Source organism: Vulpes lagopus, chromosome X (assembly GCF_018345385.1).
Source record: "Vulpes lagopus strain Blue_001 chromosome X, ASM1834538v1, whole genome shotgun sequence".
NCBI classification, from domain to species: Eukaryota; Metazoa; Chordata; class Mammalia; order Carnivora; family Canidae; genus Vulpes; species Vulpes lagopus.
Genome location: NC_054848.1, coordinates 20510288 through 20525822, shown reverse-complemented (window position 1 = coordinate 20525822; position 15535 = coordinate 20510288). Strand labels below are relative to the sequence as shown.

At 40.4% G+C, this 15535-nt stretch overlaps 1 protein-coding gene across 1 annotated transcript in view; it reads right to left on the bottom strand.

Moving 5' to 3' along the window:
• POLA1 (DNA polymerase alpha 1, catalytic subunit) overlaps positions 1 to 15535 on the bottom strand; it is a 308927-nt gene that overhangs the window by 25249 nt on the left and 268143 nt on the right. The window lies entirely within an intron of this gene.

The window sequence follows — 15535 nt, the reverse complement described above, 5'->3', positions numbered from 1 at the left end:
CCAGATGTCCTGGTGTCAACTCCCTGAGGCCCATGTGCACGACAGTCTGTGCGGTGTTAACAGCATTGGGTGCATTACAGGTTGTCCCTTGCCACACAGAGTTCAGGACACATCGAGACCCTCTCAGCTGTGGGGCATCACATAGTAGAGAGGGCGCAACACTGAGTTCTTCAGACCAGAAAAGATGTGATGAAATCACAAGATGGCTACTGATAAATCTTCTGGACTAATTTACACATACATGGGTTTGTGTGCCAATGGCACCTCAAATGTGTCTCTTCTATTAGTTATGGGAAGAATTGACTGACACTTCTTTGTATTTTTATTTCCAAAAATCTAAAACAAAGACCCTAAGATTTACTAATATTTACTATTTGGGTAGACACTGAATGCACTTGCTTGGTCTGAGTTTCAGATGCTACATGTGCAACTCGGATTTCAAGGTACCCTCTTCTCTCCATCTTCTCTATCCTGTCCTTTGGGCAAGGGTCTGGGGAGTCCTCACAGACTGATCCACTTTCATCATAGTGGGAGAGAGCAGAGCTGCTGTTTGTTCAAGTTAAGGCACTTTAGCTAAATTAAACTAGTTTGAACCAAACCTCTCAAAGGGTCTTTTAAAAGATTCTCAGGGTAGTGGCAGGGCCGGGGGAAGCCTGGATTAAAGATAACACATATAAATATTTTATTTATTTTTAAAAAAAGATTCATTCATTCATTCATTCATTCATTCATTCATTCATTCGAGACAGAGAGAGGCAGAGACATAGGCAGAGGGAGAAGCAGGCTCCCTGAAGGGAGCCCAATGTGGGGCTTGATCCCAGGACTCCAGGATCACGACCTGAGCCGAAGGCAGATGCTCAACTACTGAATCACCCAGGTGTCCCCATATAAATATTTTAAAAATAGTGCTTCTCAGCCTTATCCACTTAAGAATTGGTCTTTTGTGCATGTTCCACAGGATACATTTTACAGGAAGAGTACACTAGTGCTCTTTCACATTACCTATATATTGTACAATGAAATATATAAGAATTTAGTAAAGGGACGCCTGGGTGGCTCAGCGCTTAAGCGTCTGCCTTTGGCTCAGGGTGTGATCCTGGAGTCCCAGGATCGAGTCCCACATTGGGGGCTTCCTGCATGGATCCTGCTTCTCCCTCTGCCTATGTCTCTGCCTCTCTTATGAATAAAAAAAAGAGGAGTGGGGAGGATGGGGGGTAAAAAAAAAAAAAGAATTTAGTAAAAAAGGAAAAAATAAAGCTAGAGTATGAAATCAAAAAAGTTCAGAGAGTAGTGTTCCTGGTATAGGCTTAAATGGCATTTTAATTCACCCTCTCCCTGCAGGGATAAATTCTGTCATTAGAATCTTGCCTGGGGTATAGGAGGCTGCTTATTTTCTCATCCCTGACCAGAGACTGTTCTAGCTTTCCTTTCTTCATCATGAAAAGGTTTTGCTCCAAGCAGAACAGAAATCATTCCACAACTCCAGCAGAATTAAGAACGCTTCTATGCAGGCTGCCTCTCCACCATTAGATTATGGATTCTCAGAGAATGAGGACACTATGTGTTTGTCTCTTAGAACAAGAAAGGTCTGGCAGAGAGAATATGCTCACTACATGTTGAGGAGATTGAATAGTGGGCCAAGTTTGGTGAACTTGGAATCCAAGGTGCTAAAGGTGCACCTGGTTACACTCAATCAGAGGAGTGTGTGACTCTTGATCCCAGTGTGGTAGGTTTGAGCCCCACGTTGGGTGTAGAGAGTACTTAAATAAATAAACTTAAAAAAATATTTTTAAAAAGTGCTATGCTGCTAGATGTTTGGCAAGAGAGAAATGCAGTCTCACACAAACAGAGCTTACCAAGAAAATAGATTCTGGGATCCCTGGGTGGCACAGCGGTTTAGCGCCTGCCTTTGGCCCAGGGCGCGATCCTGGAGACCCGGGATCGAATCCCACATCGGGCTCCCAGTGCATGGAGCCTGCTTCTTCCTCTGCCTGTGTCTCTGCCTCTCTCTCTCTCTCTCTCTGTGACTATAATACATAAATAATAAATAAAAATTAAAAAAAAATAAAATAGATTCTGCTTACAGCATATACTTAATTTGATAATATATGCTAAATGTCACACTTCTATGTTGGTTAGTAATTTCATTCTTTATATAGTCATCCAGTTAATATTTTGAAAAGATTTATTTATTTGAGAGAGAGAGAGAGAGAGAGAGAGAGAGTGCATAGAGAGGAGGGGGAGAGGTAGAGAGAAACTTAAGCAGACTCTGCAAAGAGCTGGACATGAGGCTTGAGCTCACAATCCTGGGATCAGTCTAGAAGTCTCTTCTATGAGTCAGCTAGTATTCTATCATTATGAACCACCACAAATATGGTACAATGAAAATTTCTAGCTAGAGTTTTCTGAATAGCTGGATTTTTACATAAAATGAGATCACTTATGCTAAGTCTAAATGTAGGGTTTTTTTAAAAAAAGATTTTATTTATTTGACAGAGAGAGAGACAGAGCGTGAACAAGAGCACCCACATGCACAAGCAGGGGGAGCAGAAGGCAGAGAGAGAAGCAGGCTCCAAGCTGATCAGGGAGCCCGACATGGGACTCGACCCCAGGACCCTGGGATCATGACCTGAGCTGTAGGTAGACAACCGATTGAGCCACCCAGGCGCCCTAAATGTAGGATTAAAAAAAATATTTTATTTATTTTTAGAGAAAAAAAGAGAGAAAGAGAGTTAGAAAGAATGAGATAGAGCATAAGGAGGAAGAGGAGAGAGAGAGAGAATCCCAAGCAGACTCAGTGTTGAGAGTGGAGCCCAACGTGGAGCTCGATCTCACAACTCTGAGCTTAGGTGAGCTGAAACTAAGAGTTGGATGCTCAACCTACTGTGCCACCCAGGCACTCTAGGATTTTATTTAAAAAATTTTTAACATGGGGGATCCCTGGGTGGCGCAGCGGTTTAGCGCCTGCCTTTGGCCCAGGGCGCGATCCTGGAGACCCGGGATCGAATCCCACGTCAGGCTCCCTGCATGGAGCCTGCTTCTCCCTCTGCCTGTGTCTCTGCCTCTCTCTCTCTCTCTCTCTCTCTCTCTCTCTCTCTGTGACTATCATAAATAAATAAACATTTAAAAAAATTTTTTAACATGGGACTCAAATCATGATCCTGAGACTGTGTCACACACTGTACTGACTGAGCCAGCCAGGTGCCCCTAAATGCAGGATTTTAAATTAATGGAGAAAGGAACTTAAAAAAGGAGAAAAAATGAAAAAAAAAGGAGATTCTGCTTACAGCATATACTTAATTTGATAATATATGCTAAATGTCACACTTCTATGTTGGTTAGTAATTTCATTCTTTATATAGTCATCCAGTTAATATTTTGAAAAGATTTATTTATTTGAGAGAGAGAGAGAGAGAGAGAGAGAGAGAGAGTGCATAGAGAGGAGGGGGAGAGGTAGAGAGAAACTTAAGCAGACTCTGCAAAGAGCTGGACATGAGGCTTGAGCTCACAATCCTGGGATCAGTCTAGAAGTCTCTTCTATGAGTCAGCTAGTATTCTATCATTATGAACCACCACAAATATGGTACAATGAAAATTTCTAGCTAGAGTTTTCTGAATAGCTGGATTTTTACATAAAATGAGATCACTTATGCTAAGTCTAAATGTAGGGTTTTTTTAAAAAAGATTTTATTTATTTGACAGAGAGAGAGACAGAGCGTGAACAAGAGCACCCACATGCACAAGCAGGGGGAGCAGAAGGCAGAGAGAGAAGCAGGCTCCAAGCTGATCAGGGAGCCCGACATGGGACTCGACCCCAGGACCCTGGGATCATGACCTGAGCTGTAGGTAGACAACCGATTGAGCCACCCAGGCGCCCTAAATGTAGGATTAAAAAAAATATTTTATTTATTTTTAGAGAAAAAAAGAGAGAAAGAGAGTTAGAAAGAATGAGATAGAGCATAAGGAGGAAGAGGAGAGAGAGAGAGAATCCCAAGCAGACTCAGTGTTGAGAGTGGAGCCCAACGTGGAGCTCGATCTCACAACTCTGAGCTTAGGTGAGCTGAAACTAAGAGTTGGATGCTCAACCTACTGTGCCACCCAGGCACTCTAGGATTTTATTTAAAAAATTTTTAACATGGGGGATCCCTGGGTGGCGCAGCGGTTTAGCGCCTGCCTTTGGCCCAGGGCGCGATCCTGGAGACCCGGGATCGAATCCCACGTCAGGCTCCCTGCATGGAGCCTGCTTCTCCCTCTGCCTGTGTCTCTGCCTCTCTCTCTCTCTCTCTCTCTCTCTGTGACTATCATAAATAAATAAACATTTAAAAAAATTTTTTAACATGGGACTCAAATCATGATCCTGAGACTGTGTCACACACTGTACTGACTGAGCCAGCCAGGTGCCCCTAAATGCAGGATTTTAAATTAATGGAGAAAGGAACTTAAAAAAGGAGAAAAAATGAAAAAAAAAGGAGAAAAGGTAAGTGTGAGAGAAAACAGTAAAGGTACTGTCAAGAGTATTTAGTTGAGGGGAAAGTTCCATTTTTTGCAGAATTTATGCTTTAGAGAGAAAAGCTGGAAACCAGCCAAATGAGTGGAAAAGCCCTACAGGGAAGCTTGTGCCCTGGGGCAGAGCTTGGTGAAGAGGGTCCTTGCTAACCCACTCAAGACACAACTGCTGGTGTCCCTAATCAATAGCATGTTTCTGGTGCACAGCTGCTATTACCAGCCCTCCAGGGTGTGACTTTATATATACATGTATATATATTTTAAATATTTTATTTATTTGAGAGAGCGAGCATGAGAGAGAGCATAAGCAGGGAGGAGAGACAGAGGGAGAGGTAGAAGCAGACTCCTTGCTTAGCAGGGAGCCTAATGCGGGGCTCCATCCCAGGGCCCTGAGATCATGACCTGAGCTGAAGGTAGACGCTTAATCAATGGAGCCACCTAGGCAGCCTATATGTATATTTTTATATCTGTGCAGAAAGTAGGCTTGAGAATGACAGGAAGAACAAAATCCTGTTTCTTAATACTGTAGCCCCTCAAATGATTTGCATATGAATCTCTATCCAGATAAACACATATAAAAGTGCTGGAAGGATGCCCGCTAAACTGTGGTAGCCTCAGGGAGGGGAGTGGGAGTGAGGCAGGGGATGGAGGACCATTATGCTTTTGCCCTGTACACTTCTCTATTGTTTAACTCTTTTATCACAAAAATACATTCATGGAGCACTTTGTAACAACAAAAAAAGTTAAATATATACCTAGTCTTCTCAGTTGAGAAAACAAAGACGTTTTGTGAAAGTACCTTTTTTTTTTTTAAAGATTTTATTTATTTATTCATGAGAGACACAGAGAGATAGAGAGGCAGAGACATAGGCAGAGGGAGAAGCAAGCTCCGTGTAGGGAGCCCGATGTGGAACTCGATCCTGGGACTTGATCCTGGGACCCCAGGATCACACCCTGGGCTGAAGGCAGATGCTTAACCGATGAGCCACCCAGGTGTCCCTGTGAAAGTTCTTAAAGAACAGAGCACATTACCCATCACTGCCTAAGATTCAACCTGTGAAAGATGCTCTCCATGAAAACAAAAAATAAAAAAAAGGTCATTTCATTAATCATGACATTTAGAGTAACAAGAAAGGACCCACCTTTCTCATTTTCTGGCACACAAAAACTAAACACTAAAATCAAGTTAGTGTTATCAGTAAAAAATATGCTCTATTTCCCGTTATTTATGAAGCCTTATCCTTTTCTTTCTTACCAATTACATTCCCTATCATTTCCAAAATATACAAACTGTTTTCAATCAACAGATTTCTTTATTATAGCATGCAGCATGCTTGTTACTGCCTCTTTTCTATATTGAATCCTTGATTGGACAGGCATTTTGAATTTAACACAGACTATGATTGCACATATCAAACAAATTAAAGCTGCCAATCTCATTTTGGAGACCATCCTTTATATACACTACCACTGAGGAGCACCTAAGTGTATCTGCTTAGGAGAAATGGGGCAGGAGTGAAGAAATGATTGTTGTCTGACTTTGCCATGTTATCTAGCTGCTCTTACAAACATTAACTCAGATTATTGTTGTCCCTTTATTTTTTTTTTTTTAAAAAAAAGATTTTTATTTACTTGAGAGAGAGTGAGAGTGATGAGCTGGGGGAGGGGCAGAGGGAAAGGGAGAGGCAGACGACCTTGCTGAGCAGGGAAGCCCGAGGCAGTGATTCATACCAGGACCTTGGGATCAAGTCCCGAGTTCCCCTCAGGGAATCTGCTTCTCCCTCTGCCTGTGTCTCTGCCTCCCTCTCTGTCTCTCATGAATAAATAAATAAAATCTTTAAAAAATATTGTGTAACTCTGATGTCAAAACCATCCAAGTAGCTTTTCTAATATTAAGTATTCTTTATAAATGTAGAAAGAAAAAGAAAGAGAAAAAGACAATAAAAGAAAAGGGAGAAAGAAAGGAAGAAAGAAAAAGACTTGATAATCCTGAAGAGTAAAAAATATGAGACCAGAGAGGAGCATTACCAAGTCCACTTGGAGCTGTCTAATAAACTTGCTTTTAGGTGATGGCAGTGGAGTAGAGGCAGTGGTATTTTTTTCTGTTTTCCCCTCTAGAAAAGAAGAATATAACTCAGGTACATTTAGAGCAGCTGTCTGCTGAGGATTTTGAAAAGACTTTCCAATAAGTGGTAGTGGAAAGAAGTGTTTTATTACAAAGCAAGGCTACCACTCAAGCAAGGTTCAAAGTCTAATAAGTTGGACCAAAGCGTTTTCAAAAACTTCAAAAAAGATGCAGTCCTGTGGTTTTAAAGGCAATTTACTAGTTTTTCAAATAAGAACGATATGGAATAAATACGATAAAAATTCTAGGACATTACCTAAACTACTAAGGCAAACTTTTCTTAGACATCAATAAATACAGGGCTTTTTGCCATCTTACAAGCTGTGTGAGATAGTTTCAGAAGTTTTCCCTGTTTGAATTGTCAATTGGAGGTGAGAGCATCAAGGAAAGGGGATTTTTCCTTGATACCTTTGTTTCTCCTAAGAACTAGGGACTCTTAAAAAAAAAAGATTTATTTACTTGAGAGATAGAGGGAGAGAAAGTGCAGACAGGGTAGGGGAAGTAGAGGGAGAGGGAAAGAATCCTCAAGCAAGTGCCCCACTGAGCGTGGATACCAAAGTGGGGCTAGATCCTATGATCCTGAGATTGTGACCAGAGCTGAAACAGAGCTAGAAGCTCAACCAACTGAGCCACCCAGGCACCCCAAACCAGGGGTTCCTAAGGAAGGGATTTCAGATTCGACTTTGGAAACTATGAAAAAAGTTGCCAAAACATACAGGAGAAAAAGAACACTTACCTGAAACTAGTCTTCTTGCTATTAATGAAGGGGTTTGGTTGGTAGTTCGTATCTTTTCTTTCCCCTGCAAATTGTGAAAGTAAGGGCACGAATTTCCACAATGTAGACGAACCTTTGTAAGCTCACCAACATAACTTGACCTCCTAACTTGTCAAGAACTAGATGCTAGGAGGGACTAATGGTGCTGAGGTCAGGCAGCTATATGGGTTTTATTCACTCATTCACTTGTCAGACATGCAGGGAGCATCCACCATCAGACAGTTGGGCTCAGTGTTTAGCAACACAAGGATGTAAAGCAGAGTCAGCAAGCAGCCTTGGCTCCAAGGAACTCACAGTTTAGCAGTGGAGCGGTGCATGGAAAGAAGTAGATGTGACAAAATCTTCAAAATGCTACATGAAGGGGTGAATGCCTAACTTTACCTGGAGGGCTAGAGGAAGGTTCCAAGGAAGGAACCACATTTGAGCTGGAGAGGCATGGGTAGAGCTAGAGTGGAGAGTATGAAGAAAAATCAGAAGTTTAACTTCTGAAAGAAAACATATTGATCCTCCATTTTCCAAGCTTACCTTGGTATCAACATATGTTAATGTTTTCCCATAATGGACAGTCTTAAAAGGTTTATGCACTTTTGTAGTTTACATTTCTAGTACAGGTTGCTTCTGTATACAGTGTACACTGACATCAAAGTTTCTGATATCCAGGCAGATTTAGTAAATGGGGGCAGAAACCCTCTATAGAGAATTTGAAAAATTGAACCTTTCCTTCCCCAGAGCAACCTGATATGGAGGAACATATTACAAGGTTAACCAAGTCCACTCAATTGCTCTAATCAATTTAATGATGTTGCCACTGACAATGTGGGGGTTGGGGGTGGTATAAGAGAGGTTTCCAGCATACCAGCATGGGATTTATTTTTTTAAAAAAATTTTGTTTATTTGAGAGAGTGAGCGGGAGGGGCAGAGGGAGAAGCAGATTCCCCACTGGGCAGGAAGCCTGACGCAGGGCTCCATCCCAAGACCCTGGGATCATGACCTGAGCTGAAGGCAGACACTTAACTGACTGAGCCGCCCCAGCATAGGATTTAGAAGTGGAAAGGTCTGTTACCATTCACATGACAGTCTCCGAGGCTCAGTATCTTCAAAGCATGAAAGAGCAAGAATGAACAGCCTGTAGAAGCAGCATCAGGATTGTAAACTGAGATAATGCACACAAGGGGCCTCTACTGTGTCTGGTATGGGGGAGACCTGTGGTTCAGGATGCCCACATCGTTGTTCTTTCACTGATGTATTAACTGCTTAGGCTACTGTGAGACTGTAAGGAACTACCTGGAATTACTCAAGGTGAACATGATTGGCATAAAGTGCTTATTGAAATGCACAGTATTAATAGTGCCCGTAAATTAAAGTTATGGATTTCATAATACCATGTAGTAAAAAATCCTAAGTATTTCTTTGTTGTCACCCACCTAACTTCAACACTTCTTGTGTGCAAGGCAGTAAAGCTAACACATACAATGCCAGGATAACATTTTATCTAATTCATGAATTCTAGAATAAATATAAGAACATAAAAATTTAGATAGACAATAGTTCTTTAGTTGTTTGCTACTAAAATACTTTTAGATTTGGGCCCTAATTACTACAATGGACTTTGTGAACTGCCTGGTATATTCAAATCTTTATGTTTAGTTAACTTACTAACAAGTATGTAAGTATGTAAGTAGTAAGTTAAGTAGTTAACTTACTAACAAGTATGAAGGGGAATATAACGGTTTCCATTTGGGGGTAGGATTAATTATCATAAGATACTTAGTAGCTGAATGTCTGTGAACTGGTGGATCTTTAGTGGAATCTAGCTAGAAGTTATGTTCTATCTAGCTAATGGTGTTCAATTTTTAAAAAAGATTTATTCTAGAGAGTGTGCATGTGTACATGTGTACATGTGTATGGGAGAGGCAGAGGGAGAGAATATTTAAGCAGACTCCCCACTGAATGTGGAGCTTGATCTGGGGCTCAATCTCATGACCCATGATATCATGACCTGAACTGAAACCAAGAGTCTGATGTTCAACTGACTAAGCCACCTAGGCACCTCTAATGATGGTCAATTTTTTTAAAAATTGTGCACTCCCCGGCTCCCCCACACTATACCTCCCATGATGTGACACCCTGACATTTGATCCTTGAAGGGGCTTGAGTTTATAACCCTTGCATTCGATCATAAAGCAGAAGGAACTTGATTCAGTTAGCACGGAGGATACACTCAAAGATTAACAGCAGTACAAATACCTTCAAACAGCAAATCTTTTAGGTCATGAGAGTTTCAGTGATTTGAAAATAAGTTTTATGTGCCAAAAAACCCCAAACCAAGCACAACAAACTGGAAGGGAGTTATTAGTTTGGGAGAAAAATTAGGTACAACTTAGTTCTAAATGGTTCCAGATGGGATTTTGCTGACACAATAAGTGAGTTTTCTTTTCAAGGGATCTTTTAAAGGTTCTACAGATGCCATATATGATTACAAAGAATTCTGTATTATTTTTTTTAATTTTTTTTTATTTTTTTATTTTTTAAGAATTCTGTATTATTGTAGACCTATCGCTATATATCAAGTACATCACAATCACTGGATTTCAACTATGTACATAAAGTATCTTATTTAGTCTACACACTAATACTATGAATGAGAGGCATTACTGAAGAATTACTAAGTTAGTCCTCATTCTGCAACATCTCTTTGAGGAATGTTGGAAACCTCAGGCACATCAAAGTATTAGAGAGCTGAGAGAGAGAGAGAGAGAGAGAGAGAGACAACAAAAGGAATCCAGGTTTTCTAAACCCCAAGCCTACGGGTTTTCTGCTAGGTGTAACACCTGAAGAGGAGTTGGACAAAGATGAGACAAGGAATTTTTGAGAAGATCACCTACAACCCTGTGTGACTGAACCAGGACTGGTGAAAGGTGGCTCTTTCTCCATCACCATGAATTGGAATAAGATATGCCAATTACTTTCTTGTCATACTAATCGGCTGATATTTGAGGGTCCTTTAGGTTCAGGTTTTGTTATTTCATAGATGATCTTTTGAACTGAATGCCTCCTACTATAAAGATTTCATAAAAATAGTTGTTACTAATCAAGACTTTCAACGTGCATGTTTTGGGGTCAATTTTTAATACAAAAGGTTTGTTTTTTTGTTTATTTATTTATTGAGACAGAGGGATGGAGATAGAGAAAGAGGGAATGAGAGGCAGAGGGAGAGAGAGGATCTTAAGCAGGCTCCATGACCAGTGTGGAACCTAATATGTGGCTTGATCCCATGACCTTGAGATCATGACCTGAGGGGAAATCAAGAGGTGGATTTTCATTCAACTGAGCCACCCAGGCGCCCCCAAAATGATTACTTTAAATATACATAGATTCTACCATTCCTCAGTGAAACACACAATTCAAAAACTTAGATGACTCTGGAAGTTACTGTTTTTTTTTTTTTTTAAAGATGTATTCATTTATTTGAGAGAAAGAGAGAGTGCAAGGGAGCGAGCGAGTGAGTGAATGCACATGAGTGGAGGGGGCAGAGTATAAGGGAGAAGCAGATCCCTCACTGAGCAAGGAGCCCGCCACCGGCCAATCCCAGGGTCCTGAGATCATGACCCAAGCCCAAGGCAGATGCTTAATGGACTAAGCCACCCAGGCGCCCCTGCAAGTTACTTTTTGTTTGTTTGTTTGTTTGTTTTTTAATCTAAGAAGATAGGTTGCTTTTATGTGGTTGAAATGAGAGAATAATAAGTAGGAATTGTTCTTATACAGAAGATTCCATGAGGTTACCATCATCTATATTCAAAACAAGAACTATTAATAGCAAAGAAGGAAACTCGTGTAGACATTTAAAATAATTATAAATATCTCACAAGGCACGTTACAAGTTTTGAATAGCCAGTCCACGTTAGTACAAAGTGCAGAGGCTGAGCACGCTGAAGCGACATATTCACTGATAATGTATTAAACAAAGACATGGGACAGTGAAGGGCTGGAGATGTTCCGTCAATTATATCTCAATAAAGCTGCGAAAGTCATAGTACGGATCTCAGAGGTTTTTTTTTTTTTCCCAGTAAGGTTAAATGAAATATACATAAAATACTTACTCTGATGCCTAGTGTATAGTAAGTACTCAATAAAATATTAGCTATAATTACTAGCTATTCATTAAATAAAGATTTGAGCTGTGCTATAATCAAAAGAAATTTGTTCAAGTTAATGTTATCTGTTTAACAATATTTATAATCATAATCGTTATTGTGATATATTGTAATTAGGCACAAATGGTAAACTGTTGGCATAATTCTAATTAGAGCACAAACTATTTGTTTTACAGTTTTTTCTTCTTTGTTCTCAATCTAACATGTGACCTACATTATCATCTGTTTCCCCTCATTTACTGGTTGTGTGGTTTTGACCACATTACCTACCCTTCCTAACACTTCCTTTTCCTCTCTGTGAAATGGTAATAAGAAGAACCATTTCATAGTTAAGATTAAACATAGTAAAAAAAGAATAAAGTACAAAAAGTAAATATAATATACATAAAGATGCAGTAAAAACGTGAAGACAACATACAGAGAGACATAGCAGAGTGCATGACATGGAACTGATCAATAAATGACAGCTGTCAGCGGGTGGTAGCATTACAGTTTGTCATGACAAACAATATAATGTTCTTCCCCTATGGAACCTCAAGGCCACATTCTCCAAAACTTTAAGTCTAGGAACCAGCTCTGACAGGTGGGAAGGTGACAAAGACCTTTAGAGGGTCTTAACTAGAATGTCAGATCAAATGGTCTGGGGTGTGGCCTGGGCATTTGGATTTTTTTTTTAAGCTTCCAGGTTAGGGTTTACTGGGCATTTGAGGAACAGAACCTCTGCTAGAGGGTTGGCTGTGCTCAGGTAAAACTTGTTTTTGGTTCTAGGGAGGGCCAGGAGGAGCCCTAGTGAGAGATGGAGTCTTGCTTATTTGGGGAGAAGAAGTAGAGAAGAGCCCCTTCTCACTTTCCCTGGGTACCCTAAGAGGAAATAAGTCAGCTGTGTTTTTAGGGTTGGCCTGAAGGGTAATGTGGTTTTAGGAATAGGGAAGATTCCTGCTTCAAATGTAACTCATCACCTACTTGCTGATGCCGGACATTCCTTCCACATAAAAGAGTAAAGTCTGACAATACAAGGAACCTTGGAAAGAGGAATATGATCACAGCACAAATGAAATCTTTTCATCTTTCTGAAAAGCGCAAATAGAGGGTTTATATGTATGTATGTATTTATTTTTGAGGTTTTATCCTCATTTTGGAGGTTGGGAGGGGAGAAGGAGGGCTCTGGACACATAGAAGACTCCACTGAAACAAGATGGGAAAGTAGCACAGAAATAGAACTGAGCAAACCACAGGCTCATATATCTGAGGTTATAGTTTTGCTGTGGGAAGAAAGAAAGGAGCTGTACAGGAGGCATCTTTATGGAAGCCCCAGTAGCAAGGTTATGGAAGGAATAACTAGCAGCTAACTTCTAGCAAGTGAGTCTTCCCTAAAAATGTACTGCTGCTACACCAGGAGGAAGTTGAAGACATCTTTCTTTGAGCACACAACATGTTACAGTCCCCCGAGGAAGGAAAAGTTAACACAATGATAGAAAAATCAAACCTCTAACAGTGGTTCAAACATCAGAGCCAAAGTAAAAACAGTATTTCAGGGACGCCTGGGTGGCTCAGCAGTTGAGCGTCTGCCTTTGGCTCAGGGTGTGATCTCAGAGACCCGGAATCGAGTCCCACATCCAGCTTCTTGCATGGAGAAGCTTCTCCTTCTCCCTCTGCCTATGTCTCTGCCTCTCTCTCTCTCTCTCTCTCTGTCTGTCTCATGAATAAATAAAGTCTTTAAAAAAAAGTAAAACTAGTATTTCAGTATCTGAAAATCACTTTAGTTCTGTCTAGGTGGCTGTCACAGCATTATATATGTAGTAAATTGTGCCACTAAGAACACAACCTAGAAACAAAGGGGAGGTTGCTCCCCTTTGGTGAATATCCTCAGATATGGTTCTCTTAGCCATTCTAGACATATACTATAATGGACAAATAAGACACATTCTAGATAGCCAAAACAGAGTTAGGATACAGCTGTTTTATTTATAAATTTATTTATTATTTCGGGACCTGTTTTTTGTTCTGCCTTTTTATTCAACATCCTGTTTATGAATCCCCCCCCCCAAAGACAGATCATCTCATAAACACCAAACTTTCAGATCTTGCAGCTTTTCATCTAATCTTTCTAGCATGATCAACATGCTAGGGTTTCTCTTCCCACCTGGTTCATCCACCATCATCTCCTGTAAGCAGAGGCTAGATCCTCACCAACACTTCCATCTCTTCAGATCACCCACTCAAACATCAAGTCTACTAGGACAAAGTGCAGAGCCCAACACAGACTTTTCAACAGTAGTATTAGAAATGTAGTTGTCTTTTAAGGGTTTACATTAAAATTCCTATCATTTAAAGGCTTGTATTGCAACTTCTGTATCAAAGCAGAATTGATTTGGGACTCTAATGTAAATCTATTTACAGTGTACTAATAGCTTTTGAATATTTGAAGGTGGAGGTGCCACAAAGATGACAGTCATTAGATGAGGGGTTGAAAGCTGCCAACCTACCAGCTCAGTCTAGCTGGATACTTTGTTTGGACAACAGTGTTCAAAGGTTTTGGAAACTGAATGCCTTTAGGGAAGGCAGTGTGTGCTACACCAATCTTACATTTTATCCCAAAGGACTTCAAATGATTTTGAGATCAGGGAGTTTGGTTTTTCAGCACGATATTCTGATAGCAGTGCAGAAAACAAATAAAAGGAAGAGGGGTGCAGTTAGATGCAGCATAAGTCCATTAGAGAGATGATGCAAGCTACATAGGACATTTAAAATTTTCTACTAGCTACCCTAAAATAAAATGGGCAAGGAAGATTTCAAGAATATGTTTCATTTAATCCAATATATCTAAAATATTGTCATTTCAGCATGTATCAATATAAGAATATCAATGAAGTGTATTTGCCACTTAGAACATATCTCAATTAAAACTGACCATATTTCAAGCACTCAACAGCCACATGGGGCTAGTGGCTACTGTGCTAGACAGAACAGGTCTAGAAGCTGAAAGACCTGTAAGATTTGTCTAGGAATCCTATTTTGAGGACCACCTGAACTAAAGGGTAGCAAGTGAAAATGGGGGGAAGGTGAGAGCTGTGGGCTGGGCTCAGAGGCAGAATCAGCTCACAAATCTTGGAGTAGCTGGATGTAGAGGGAGGAACAAAGAAGGGTAGGATGCCTTCTGTCTTGGGTGACAGGACAAACGGTGAATGCCACTGACTGGAACAGGGAAGGCAACAAGAAAAGCTTATAGGGAAAGTGGAAGGAATCGGCTTCAGTTTGGGACATGCTGATTTTTGAGAGAGATTCCTGGGACAACTAAGAGGATCTATCAGAACATCATCAGGTATGAGAGTCTTAAGTCAGTCTGAAACAGGAATGGATGGGTGGAGAGTCAGCTTTGGGAATCCCTGGTGTGTAGGGTACAGAAGAGAGGATGCATGAAGAATGCACACTGGAGGAAGAAAATGCAGGGAAACTGAAGAAGACAGTGTTTTCAGTACACTTCTCTCCTTACTGATTATAAAAGTAGCACAGAACCTGTCAGGAAATGACTACTAACATTTCAGTGTACTTCCTGCCAGCCTTCTGCTAAACTCATGTGCATAAATACATGTGTGTTACTGTGGGTGAGAGTATACTGACTGCAAAGATCTGAAACCTGGTTTTCTTAATCCACGTGGTGATACTTCCCTGTACACAATACACTTCTGTAAAAGTGAATTTTAATGGTTGTGTAATATTCTACGATCCAGAGGAGGCACAAATTTTCAAATTATAGTAATGTAGAGATTAACATTTCTATACACAAACTGTGGTTTTCATTTTTTTATTTTGTAAGAGAAAATATAATTCTAAGAGCAGAAAACAATTGGGGGAGCGAAGTTGACAGTAACATAAAGATGGACCGGAAAGATTCTACAGGATTTGGTAACTAGGGGACCCTGGTATGAGCAAGAGCTATTGCTCGAACTAAAAAGCTACAGAATTAAGGACTGG